Genomic DNA, 11973 nt, shown 5'->3' on the forward strand with positions numbered 1-11973 from the left:
CTCGGCGGCGCACAGGGGCTGAGGTGTGCCGGCTCGGCTCTGTCGGTGTGGATCGAGCCGTGTCCCTGCACCGAGGCGGGCCGGTCTGGGCCAGCTCCAGGCGGGGCTCCGCGACGGGCTGCGTGTGCCGGGAGGTGCCGGGCTGTGTCAGACCGGTACACGAGGGCGAGGGTTCATTTTGCTGTTCTTCGTGGCGGCTGCTCTCCGGTTCTGACAGGAATTCGTTATTTTATTATTTTTTGTTTGTTTGTTTGTTTGTTTTTGTTTTTGAGGTAAAATCCACGGGAGGCGTGGAGCGAGTGGCCTGGCAGTGCCCGCAGCCCCCTGCTCGCTGCCACCAGCTTCTCTTTTTCATTAGTAACCTTCATAGGAGATTTATTCATGCCCAGGAATCCTGACTGGAAGCCTTTTTACCTTCTAAGCTGACTCCTTCAAGACAGTATGTTTTCGTGTCCCTTGAATCGGTCCCATCTTGGAGACTGCTGGGATTCTTGGGACTTGGATTCAGCTGTAGTCTCTTTGAAGCATTGATAACAGATGTAGAAGGAAAATTGTACTTTGCGCAAAGATGAGCTTTTGCATTTAGGTGTTCTGTTCTGCAGAAATAGTTTTAAAGGAAAGAAAACTGCCAGTACTAAAGTCTTATGTGAAACCAAGTGGGAAGGATACAGAGTGCAGTTCCTGTTGGCGTCTGTGTTGAGAATTAAATCTGTAGGGGAGGAAAAGTGACGGTGTCCATGCTTTCATCTTAGGTCTTGCTCTGTTGAGAGAAATACTTTCTCCTTTTTGTTCAGTGATAGGAAAGGAAGAGGAAAGGAAGAGGAAAGGACTGTGCAGCCAAATGCACAGCTCTGCGTTGCATTGCAAACTTGAGCAAAGTGCAATATAAACAAAAGCAGCACAGAAGCCTGGCTGGCCACGGTCCTTTTTTCTTCTGACTGAAAATTAATTTTGTGCGTTTCCTGCCTGGATATGGATTTTGAGTTTTGTTCTGTATTCAGATTTCAGCATAAAAAGTGCTCTGGGTTCCAAAAGAGCAATACAAATGGGAGGGAGATCGCTCTACTGACTGTTCCTGTCAGGTTTAGCTTCTGGCTGCACACAAATCCCTGCAAAACCAGTTAGTATGTATATATTCTAGTCACGAAGGGCTTTCTTTTCATGATAGACAGTTGTCCTCTGCACTGAGGCAGCACATTACAGTAGTACTGGAAAGCTTCCAAAGTTGCAAGTAGTAATTAAAGTCACACCCTGTCATAAAACTATGCACCCTCCGGGCCTATTTTAAAAATGCAGGCTACGAAAATGAGACTGTAATGCAATCAGCTCTCTACTTACAATCTTTTTGATACATTCCAATAGTTTTCCAATTGGCCTTGATAAAACTCTCTCTTGGGGACGAGGCATTAATTGTTTTTCCGTTTGGTTTTGGTTTTATTCCCTATTTGAGGAATATGAAAAAACCATTAAGTGTTTCTAAATGATATTTCATTTTGGGTATGATGATGGTGTTTTAGTATCCTGAAGCCACGACTAGAACTACCATGTCCTAGGCACTGGTGAAAAATGCTCTGATCCTGGTGATGTTCTATGCGTGGCACAGATAAGTATGTCCTTTAACTCAGCTGTGAAAACACATGGTGGTGCTCAATCCTAACATTAATAAGTGCAAAGTGTTAAAGGAATTTGACTAAGACCATATAATTACAATTCAGAGCCCAAACAGCAGCATCTTTGTACTAAAAAGTTTGTTTTGTGGTAGAACTCTTTGGGTTTACACTGTGGTAAATTCTCGCAGAGCAAGGAAGAAGGAAAAGCAGCAGGAAATCTTAAAGCAAATGTCCACTGCCTCCCATCCTGATGTACCCTGTGTCTGGGATGCACTAGGGTGAAACAAAAGAAATTCTAAAACTTGTTCTAAGCAGGCAGTAACAGCAATGATTTCTGAGAACGTCCAGCTCTTCAAGTCTGCACTGTCCAAGTAGTTCCAGCCTAAGGCAGCTTTGTGCACAAACCTTCTCTGCTGTTCCTGACCTCTTAAATGTAGCACAACAGACAGCATGGTTTGCTGGACACTGCCATCACTGTGTCCCAGGATCAACAACGTGTGAATGCGAGCTCTGATTCTGAGTCACTGTGTGACTACGGGCAAAACACTGAGAGTTTCCAGTGTTCAATACTGTGATGTGCTTCAGTAGCTGGCAGCTCAGCTGGAGACATGGAAACATATCTGGTTTGAAACGAAACACATTTTCAAGTTATCACTAATACAGTGAGTCTCTGTCTCGGCTTCCTTATCAGTAAGGTGGAGGTTAGACTAATATGTGAATAGCTTCCTCACATGAGTTTTTTCCAGATTATTTACTTAGCGTTGGCGCTGTGAGATGTTATAAATACTAGAGGTCTGTACTCATCTACTATGTGATTCTCTGATTTCTGAATGTGACTGTTATTCTTCTCCACTATTCAGCCCAATTATTTTTACTTTATTTACTTAAATTCTTTGTATTCTGGATTATGCCCCACTGGCAAGGGATCTGGGGGGAGAACTGTGATTCTTTTGTTCACTGAACAAAAACTGATTCATCACTTTCCTTACATCACCACTCAGCTCTCTAGCTTCTCAACACAGAGATTGGTATGGCTTTCCCTTAGGTAAGTTGTAAATCACAGCAGCTGTGTATTTGCTGGGAGTCAGCACTCCTCAGTGTTATTAAAGTGATAAAAATGTATGTAATCATACGAGATGTAATTATCAGAGATACTGCAGAAGTGGCTTCCTGAAGAGAGTGAAAATAAATATGAAATTGAGATACTGGAACAAGCTGAATTGCTAGAAAGAGCTCTGAAAAGCTGTGAGAATGACAGGAAAAAAATAAGAGTCAATATGAAGCTAAGAGATGGGGAGAAACTTAGGAAATAGGGTTATAGACAATGAAAAGGAGAAGTTCTGAGATGGAGCTAAGGAGTAAGATCAGCTGAATCAGGCAGATACACTTGCTATGTCTATGCTGGGACCCAGTAATTCTTCTGTTTCCTATGACTAAGTGTGTGTTTCTGCAGGAATTATTATTGATTTGTTTATTTAGTGAATGGGCTAAGATATCAAGAAGAGAACACCATCTCTGGGGGCTGGCTGCCATCAATGTATTAAGGCTTACATGCAAGGGACAAAATCAGCTTTCACAGCCAATCTTAATTTTTGAATGTAACTGCTGTGTGACTACATTTTACGGTGTGACCTACTGCTTTGTTTTAACATACGTATGCATGAGTATTTCGTGAAAAAATTTACTGTAAAAGAAGCTTCAAATAAAACTGCCCATTTTATTGTCTACCGTAGGCATGCAGTGTCCTGCTGTGTCAGCACATTTTGCTGCTTTAGAGAATTGTTATGAGGGGTTTTCTTTGTAAGCACTTCGAGGTGCTGGCGGTTGTCCATCCACATGGACAAATCAAATTTCCACATTATCTGAACTCTGAGAATGTCTTTTGAAAGTTTTAATGAGATGTCACCAAAGTGGTCCTCTTTAGTCCTCAGCTGCTGTTCCCTACATGTTTGTAATCCAAATGCCACTGCTCATAACGGGAGACAAACAGTCACAGAATTCAGAACTTGCTATCGCTCAGTGTCAAATGTAGAAAAGGCTTTAAAATTTCAGAGAATTTTAAAGCAGAAAGTTGTGGTACTTTTTCAAAGACATGCCTGACAAGATGGCAGTAAAGCCATGTACCTGGACTGCCTATTAGAAAATCTGTGTTTTTGTGAAGCAACACATTTTCTGAATTAGATGATGAGAGATGTTGAAATGAAAGAAAATGGCATTTGATTCCAATGTCTTCTTGCAAACTGAAGTGGATACTTAGTGATTTAGTACCATACTTTATGATACATATAATTCTAAAATAATAATAGACTTTCACTCCTTCTAGAAAAACCTGTTGCTTTATACAATTGTGGGTGGTTTTTCTCCCTTTGTTACCTGATGGTTTTTTTTTCTTCAGAAGCAGCACTGAAAACAGGCAGTAGAATTTTACAGATCCTGCACCAGTGCCCCTGCCTTCAGTCAGCATTGAATCAAGACCGCAAAGAGCAGAAGTGACTCATGGTGTTTTTTTTTTCTTCCCCCCCCCCCCCCCCCCGGGTATGGCATGAGAATACAAACACTCCGTAGAGATGAGGCTGAGATTCTTGTGCCTTATATGACAGCTGGTGGTTCGTACTCCTTGTGATAAGATGTGGTGTAGTGGTACCAACAAGTGTTAGTGGATAATAGAAGCAAAGTAGTGAGTAGGCTGAGCCAGGCAGAATAATGGGATGGCTGGGGTCTGATGAAGTCACTGTTTTCCCTTCTTCTCTGATAGCTTTAAACTAAAAGCTTAAAAAAAAAAAACAACAAAACTTTTTTTTTTTTTTTAAAAAAAAAACATCATTAAAATCTGAAGCTTGTGGAAATTTGTATTGATAAGCTGAGATCCTCCGTGCTGCCTGAGCAAAGGCTTCCGTTTGGGAAACCTTAGTCAGCTGTGCTGTTTGGTCTCCTCTGTGCTGATGTCTGGGCTGACAAATCGGAGAGAAGTCAGGTGCAATGTTAACACCGGATAGAACCATCAGAGCGCACAGCAGCACCGAGCCCTGCCACGCTGCTGACACAGGCACATTCAAACGAGTTTTCTTCTGGTGTTTTGAAAACCCCCGCGTATGCAGAGAAGAGGTCATTTTGCAAAGCATGGTGTGGACAGACACCCTTATATTAATATGTCTGTTCTTCATGGAATGAGATACGTTGTGTTGAGGCTGAGCGCTTTTAATACGTGTTGATGAATGCTTGGGTTCTCATTAGAGGTGGAAGGAAAAAAGCAATTACCGAGTTGGCTTGCCCAGCCCCTGCAAATGACAGGATTTTCCAGTTCAGCGTATTCCCTCATTCCTCACCACAGCAAAGTTTCTCATGTCTGAGACAGTGTGGCTTTGTAATTTTTTTTCAGGTATTAAGGTCAGAAGCGTTGCATCTCTTGGGTCACAGCCCTTCCTTACCACTTTGGAGAACATGCTGAGGCCTGGCCGTGCAATCTTTATGTGAATGGGAGATGCTGGAGCTCATCCAGAGGAGGGCCACAAAAACGATCCACGGAATGGAACACCTCTCCTAAGAGGACAGGCTGAGAGAGCTGGGGCACGTCAGCCTTGAGAAGAGAAGCCTCTGAGGCGATGACAGTGGCCTTTCAGTATCTAAAGGGGAGCTACAGGAAAGAAGAGGACAAACTCTTTAGCAGGGTCTGTGGTGATAGAACAAGGGGAAATGGCTTCAAGCTCAAAGAAGGTAGATTTAGGTTAGATGTAAGGAAAGAATCTTTTACGGTGAGGGTGGTGAGGCCCTGGAACAGGTTACCTAGAGATGTGGTTGATGCCCCATCCCTTGAGACACTCAAGGTGAGGCTGGATTAGGCCCTGGGCAACGTGATCCTGCTGTGGTGTCCCTGCACATAACAGGGGAGTTGGACTAGATGGCCCTCAGGGGTCCCTTCCAACTCTAAGGATTCTATGATTCTAATTTTAAGGGATGGGTTACGGGTGCAGGCTGATTGCTGGGAGGAAGCCACCTCTAGAACTGTTTCCTACTGAAAAAGGACAGTGTGAAGTATTTTCGGGTTGAATCACAGCAAAGGTGACCACAGAATCTGCGCCCGCCGAGTCTGAGTCAACTTTAATATCTTAACTTGCTAAAACCACCGAGATCCGCCCCACAACCTTTTTTATTTTGGGGGAGCGAAGCGACAGAGCCGGACGCTTCCCGGCGCTGCGGGCCGACCCTGCTCGGTGCCGGGGCGGAGCTGCGGGGCGGGCGCATGCGCGGCGCGGGGCGGCGCGCGCGCGCAGGCAGCGGGGCCATGGCCGCCCGTGCGTGGGGCCGCGGGCTGTCGGCGCCCTGAGGCGGCGCGGCGCCGCCATGGTGCCTGGAGGAGCCGCTCTGCCGCCGCCGGGCGCCCAACCGCTGCCGTCGCTGTGAGGCGCAGAGCTCCGCCGCGGGCCCGGGGAGCGGCACCGGCACCGAGAGGAGGGAGAGGAGGCGGCGACCACCACCCCCCGCCGGCCCAGGTGATTCCCACACGCGCTCGCGGCCCCGCAGCCTTCTTCAGGGCCGCGCCGCCCCCGCGGTGCTGTGCGTGCGGCCTGCGTGGGACAGGCGGGGGCCGCGCCTGGCGGATCCGTGCGGGCCCACCCGGCCCGGGGGCTGCGGGGCTGTTGGCGGCCGCTCCCGCCCGGCCCCTCGGGCAGGCACGGGCCCGGGTACCCCTCGCACCGGCCCCGGTCGCGCTTATGTAAGGGGCGAACTCTGCGGGGCTGCGCTCCTTTGTACCGCGTCGGACTTTTCCTTGGGCTTCCAGAGTCGGGTTTGTGATGGGAACGGTCAGTGCCCAGCCGGGGCACGGCCTGGGGCGGGGAAACGGGGAAAAGGGAAAAAGGTGTTTTTTGTTCATGACGTGTAAGTATCGGTAACCAAGGGAGAGCGCTAGGTGGGAGACATGGCAGGCAAAAAATGCCTTTTGTTTTCCAGTGAGATGGGGGATTTCTGTAATGTGCCTGACTCACACGCATTACCCATTTGTGATCTCATTCCAAGTGCTGTTCTTTTGGTTTGTAGGTGTTGCTGTCTTTGTCTCCTGCAATTTTCGATGCGAGAGTTTCTGTTAACTTTTTTTTGTGTGCTGTGGCCTCAGGGGTACCCACTGCTGTGTCTGTGTTGGGTTCTGTGTGTTCGCAGTGCACCCTCAGAATACTTGGGAGGATCATAGGGAAGTTATTTTTAATTACTCTTTGAGATTAAAAAAAGAATGTGAGCTGTTAAGCTGTTGCAGCCTATAACTTCAGTTTACTTGCAGATTTGTTTTATTTGTGCTGATTGTCTTAAATAACCAACTAGCTGTGCATGGTAGACTGTCACTTTATATTTCTAAATCATTTTCTCATTGGTTTTACCAACTGTGGCAGTCAGCCAGTTTCTGAGTCCTAGTGTCACAAAAAAGTTCACTTTATTAATCCCTGAACTCATTAGCATTAGGAAACAGTTCTCTTTGACCACCATTATAGGGAAAGATCATCAGAAATCCCAGCGACTTGAGACTGCTGTTTGTCCAAAACGCAGCATTCATTCACCTGGTTTGTAGCATTCCGAGGAGCAAGCCCTGACATTAGAGCAGCCTGATTCCACAGGAGATGCAGGCCGAGCGGTGTGTGTCTGGAGATGTGCTGGGGAATTCCTTCCTTTGGAGAGATGGAAGGAGAGGAGCACCTCACTTGGGTCCTGCTGTGGAATCCACTGTGCAGATGCAGGGAGGCACATAATGCCCAGAAGACATAAAGGATGGGTGTGCCTGGGAAAGCTCTAAGCCTGCTTAGTGTTTCGCGTCGTGCTCCTTTTCTCTAAGCTATTTGCTATTCTTGGGTTGGTTTCCTTCTCTTCGTGCAAACGTGCAGAGACCTTCTGTTTCATTTTACTGTAAGTCTTTTTTTATAGTTTGGTGATTTGTTCTCCTTCTGAATCAGTTTTCATTTCCAAACACATCAGGGAATGTTTAAGGTGTTTACAGAGCGGACAGTTCACAGCAGTTTTGCTTTTTAAGTGTGCGTTCATGTCTGGCACTTCCAGTGCGCTTCAGGCATCCGTGTGTTGGTTTCTCTGTGTTTATTTTACAGCATTTCCTTTCATTTCAGAGAAGCCTGATTGCTCTGTAATTAGCTGCATACTTGAAAGGAGCGTTCAGAAGTGGATGCTTCACCTCATGGAGTTTTCCTGGAAAATTTTGTTGGTTGCATGTCTTGTGTTTGAAAGGGAACTTGAGCTTTAAGGGGGACTTTCCTTTCACCATTTGTTAGATCTTGTGTCACACACGTCTGTTACTGCAGGAAGCAGAGCTGCCTGTTCGAGAAGCCTGGAACGGATGCTTCTTATGTAAAGGACTCAAAGGTGCAACAATAGAAATTTTGTGATATTAACAGGAAAATCTTGAAACTATTTTCTATTCTCATTTCTGATGAGTTGGGTCAGTAGTTGTTGGCAGTGCCAGCTCTAAACATAAGCTGCGTCTGTATCTGAAATGGCTCAAAGCTAGACGAACAACTGTGGGGGATGGCGTGTATTTCATCCTGCCACATAACAGCTTCCTGGTACCATGTTTGGGCTGCAGAGTGTCTGTGGGATTCGTGAGCTCTGCCTGCGTGGCTGCTGTCCTGTGCTCCAGCACAGAGGTAGCTGTCACAGGCTGCGATGTCCCAGCGCTCTGTGTGCAGGTCCTGGGTGCTCTGTCCTCTGCAGAGGCACTTTGGGACCGCTGCCCAGATTTCATCAGAATATGCTGATACAAATGTGGTTAGTCAGGCCTGTAGGTGTAGACTTGCAAATATGGCAGTGATGGCAAAAAATCTGCTGAATTACTAGTTAACAAACCAAACCTCAGACAGGCAAGGATCTGTCGAGTCAAAAAGGACCTGAGAGCAGTTTGGTTTCTGTTCATTCGATCTATATATATTTTTTTCCCCTGAATATTTTCCTTTATTATTATTTCCTATTATTGGTTACGGTTTTAATGTAGTGAATTAGATTGTTGTGTTTCAGATGCTGAACTCGACTGGGCAAATAAGGATCTGTGCTCTGAAAAATGAGCAGCCCTTCTTGGTGTGCCTGCATTTGAACTGATAATATTCAGGCAGAGAGCTGATCCTATAGGAATCCACAGAAAGGTTTTTCCTGCCTACCTGGTGGGTTTGTTAACCTTTGTTAACATGGGATAGTCCCCGAGTTCAGTTCCCTGGTCCTATGTGCTCATTATGAAAACTTGAAAGCACTGGATGTTTTACAGGCTGCCTATAAATAATACGCTTGCTCTATAATTGACTGGAGCTGCTCATAGTATATGAAAGTACTCCAGAAATAAATCTTTAAAGTAACTTTTAACTTCCCAATACTGAGATATATCCTCATTCCTGAATTGATTTTCTTCTCCCTCATAAAACTTGCTAAAACTTATGGCAGTTGGAAATGTAGATTTCTTTCTCCTGTGCAGTTAACTGTCTGTAGTTGGTTTTGCCTTTAATATGAATGTATGTTCACTTCTGTCCCCATGAACAGATGAGGGGTTGAGGTACTGTTTTACAATATCAATTGTTTTTCCTGAAATATTTTATGTATTTACTTGAAATGATCAACTTTGGTTGTCTCTGTTTATAAATGATTGGGTCCTGGGTGAACAGGAATTCAGCAATTCATTTGTTTTCTAAATGGAAATAACAGTTCTGCAGTCCCATGTAGTCAGCTCTATAGTAATCCATGCCGTTATACCAGATGGGGAAAAAAAAACCATTTATTCCTAGTAACTTCTTACATAGCAAGATTGAGTATTCTGTTAGCGAACTGGTGCCCTCTATAAACCTTTAAATTAAATGCTAAATACCAAGTGGTTATTATTTGGAATTACTAAACTGGTGAGCTACAAAAACCATGTATTACTGGAGCAGCTAACCAGATCCTAATGACAGCCTTACAGTACGGACTCCAGTGTTTCGCTGCTTTATTAGTACACTCAGTATGCTCATTGTTTCTGGCCTTCTCAGCAGAAATGGTTGAGTGCTGTCCTTGTTAGCCAACATAGAAGTTGGCCTCATTTAAATTGTACAGGAGCAAGGCATCTTCTGCTTTCCTTGCTGCTGACTGCATGGGAAGGAGCTGTTCTGATGGGTCACTGACTCACGTACTCTCCGGAGTTCTGTGTTTTTTTGTGTATTTTTTTTTTTTCTACAGACACACTGGGAAGTTCTTTGCTAAGTGTATTTTCTGATAAATCTTTTCAGACTGTTCCTTCCCTTTCCTTCTCTTTGTTTTCTCTCTCCCAGATAGATGATATAAAGATAGAACTCTCTGAAGTACAGGATTCTTCTGTACTTCAAATTCCTTGCTTTTTATTTTCCTCAGGAACAGGACAGGCCCTCGGAAGGAAGGGTTCTGAGAAATGAGTGAGTATAAGAAGGCTCATGGATCTAATTTTAGGGTTTTGTACTGTGACATTGAACCTTCTGTAGTCCCAAGTCAAGATTTTTCTCCTCTTCAAGCTCTGTCCAGCCGTGTTTACCCTTCAGGAAAATCAAAGCTTTTCTTGGTGGCATCTTTAGCTTCAGTAATTTGAAGTGGAAGCTAGACTACAGATCAAAGTCTGCTGGTTAATGGGTGTATCCAAAATAACTGGAATATCGCAGGTGTGAAGAATGCAAGTTGAGATTGTTACTTCTTTTGGTTTCTGGTCAGACTTTCCAACTGTCTTAGGTCTTAATCTTGTAGGAGGATGAGTACGTAGCTGGTTCATAGGTGTTACACCAAACCTGGCAGGATCGAGTCTAGCCTTGAAGTTCTGATCCCCAATGGAGTTCCTGAAACTTTCTGTGATGGTTTTTGGTGGCTGTTAGCGGAAGGTGGCTATTTTGGTGGAGGTATTAGAACAATTCTTATAATTGCAGATATTCCAGCATATTTCTGTGAGTATTAAGAAATGGTGTGTAATGCTTTTCTTAACGTTAGAGGCCCTTCTTGGTTAATGTAACTTTGGATCTACAAGGATAAATGGGTGCAGATTATGTGTACCCCCTTTTACTTTCATCAGTGAGTATTTTCTGCCTATGATGTGATGCTTACAGGTAAGTTAGTGCATTAAAAAATTTGCATTTGCTCAAGCAGTGTAAATCACACATTCAGTTGAAATGGTAAATTCTTATGCTATGTCAAAGCCTCAGAAACAAACTTCTATTGAAGGGAAAATGTCTGTTGTCTTTGAGGGTTTTTTTTTTTAAGCTTGCTACTCATGTTTTGCCAGTGGAATCAGCAGAGAGCAATCTGTGATAGCTTTTTCTTTTTTCTAAATCAGCTTTTGCTAATTTACCATCATCTTTAAAACTAGCCAGGAATATGTTTTTGGCAAAACATTTATGCCAGATGAAGGAGGGATTTTTAGGTGCTGTGTTGTTGTGGAAACGTTGTTTTCCAAACATTAATCAGTTCTGATGGGACATTTTTAAATGCTGTTTGTGGTCAAATAGTGCAGCTGTGCATGCACTCGCTTAGGAGATGAAATCTGAATTTCTTCCTAAGACTGTTCAGTTTCTCATCCTCATTTGGAACAGGAGGATGTTTGAAATCATGGGGAAAATATGCTGAGGCACAAACCAGTGACTTCCCAATCCTATTAAGTCCATTTTTTGGCTGTGTTTAAGTGTGGCCTATGTTTTCTAATGTCTGAGCATCCAGCAACTTGTCATCATCATTTATCTAGAGGTTTAATATTTATTCTTATTGGTTCACTTTTACACCAATCAAAATAATGTATTGTGAGAGCTCTTTGCAATGTAATGAGCTGAGTGCAATGGACTTTGTTGCTCGTCTGTATTATGTTTTGTTACAGCTTGGCAGCAATTACAACTGAAGCTTTATTTAACACATCCACATTTCTAATGAAGTTTATTTTAAAGAGTTTCTTATTAGCACTGAATGCTTTGTCAGGCGCTGGCAGAATTCTCTGCAGTGTTTCAGTGGCTGCCTCTCATAGTACGTAGCCAATCCATTGCAGAGTAATGTGGTTTTCAAAGTTTCTTTTGCCTTTGTTTTAATTTAACAGGGTTAGGATTGTTGTTTGCTTCCTTAGCTAATAGAAATGCCGCTCTTTCCAGTTTTCTTACATTCTCAAGCACGCGTGTATGGATTTGGAAGGCAAATTTTTCAGCTTAATTTGGATGTGCAGAACCTCAATTAACTTTCAGTATTTGGAGAAGCCCACAGAATTCTGTATTTGGTGTAAATTGGGAAATTGGAAGCTTCCTCCTTGTCCTGTGGGTTTGGTTGTTGCGTTTGGCTGTCACGGGGCACAGCTGGGAGTCAGGGCTTGTTGGCACTTGCTGTGTCTGTGACAGTGAGCACCTGAAGTCAGCTC

The 11973-nt window shown here is 44.1% G+C and overlaps 1 protein-coding gene across 2 annotated transcripts in view; it reads left to right on the top strand.

Annotated features, from left to right (window-relative positions):
* Positions 25 to 11973, top strand: part of RNF145 (ring finger protein 145) — a 47095-nt gene continuing 35146 nt past the window's right edge. The window contains exon 1 of one of the 2 annotated variants that reach the window (XM_021410247.1): positions 25 to 155. The gene's annotated coding sequence lies outside the window, so the exon portion shown is untranslated. Of the gene's footprint in view, positions 156 to 5881; positions 6101 to 11973 lie in introns of those variants that run through there. The other variant, XM_021410246.1, reaches the window with a different exon arrangement.

The sequence above is a fragment of the Numida meleagris genome, chromosome 12 (assembly GCF_002078875.1).
Source record: "Numida meleagris isolate 19003 breed g44 Domestic line chromosome 12, NumMel1.0, whole genome shotgun sequence".
In the NCBI taxonomy this organism is placed as follows: domain Eukaryota; kingdom Metazoa; phylum Chordata; class Aves; order Galliformes; family Numididae; genus Numida; species Numida meleagris.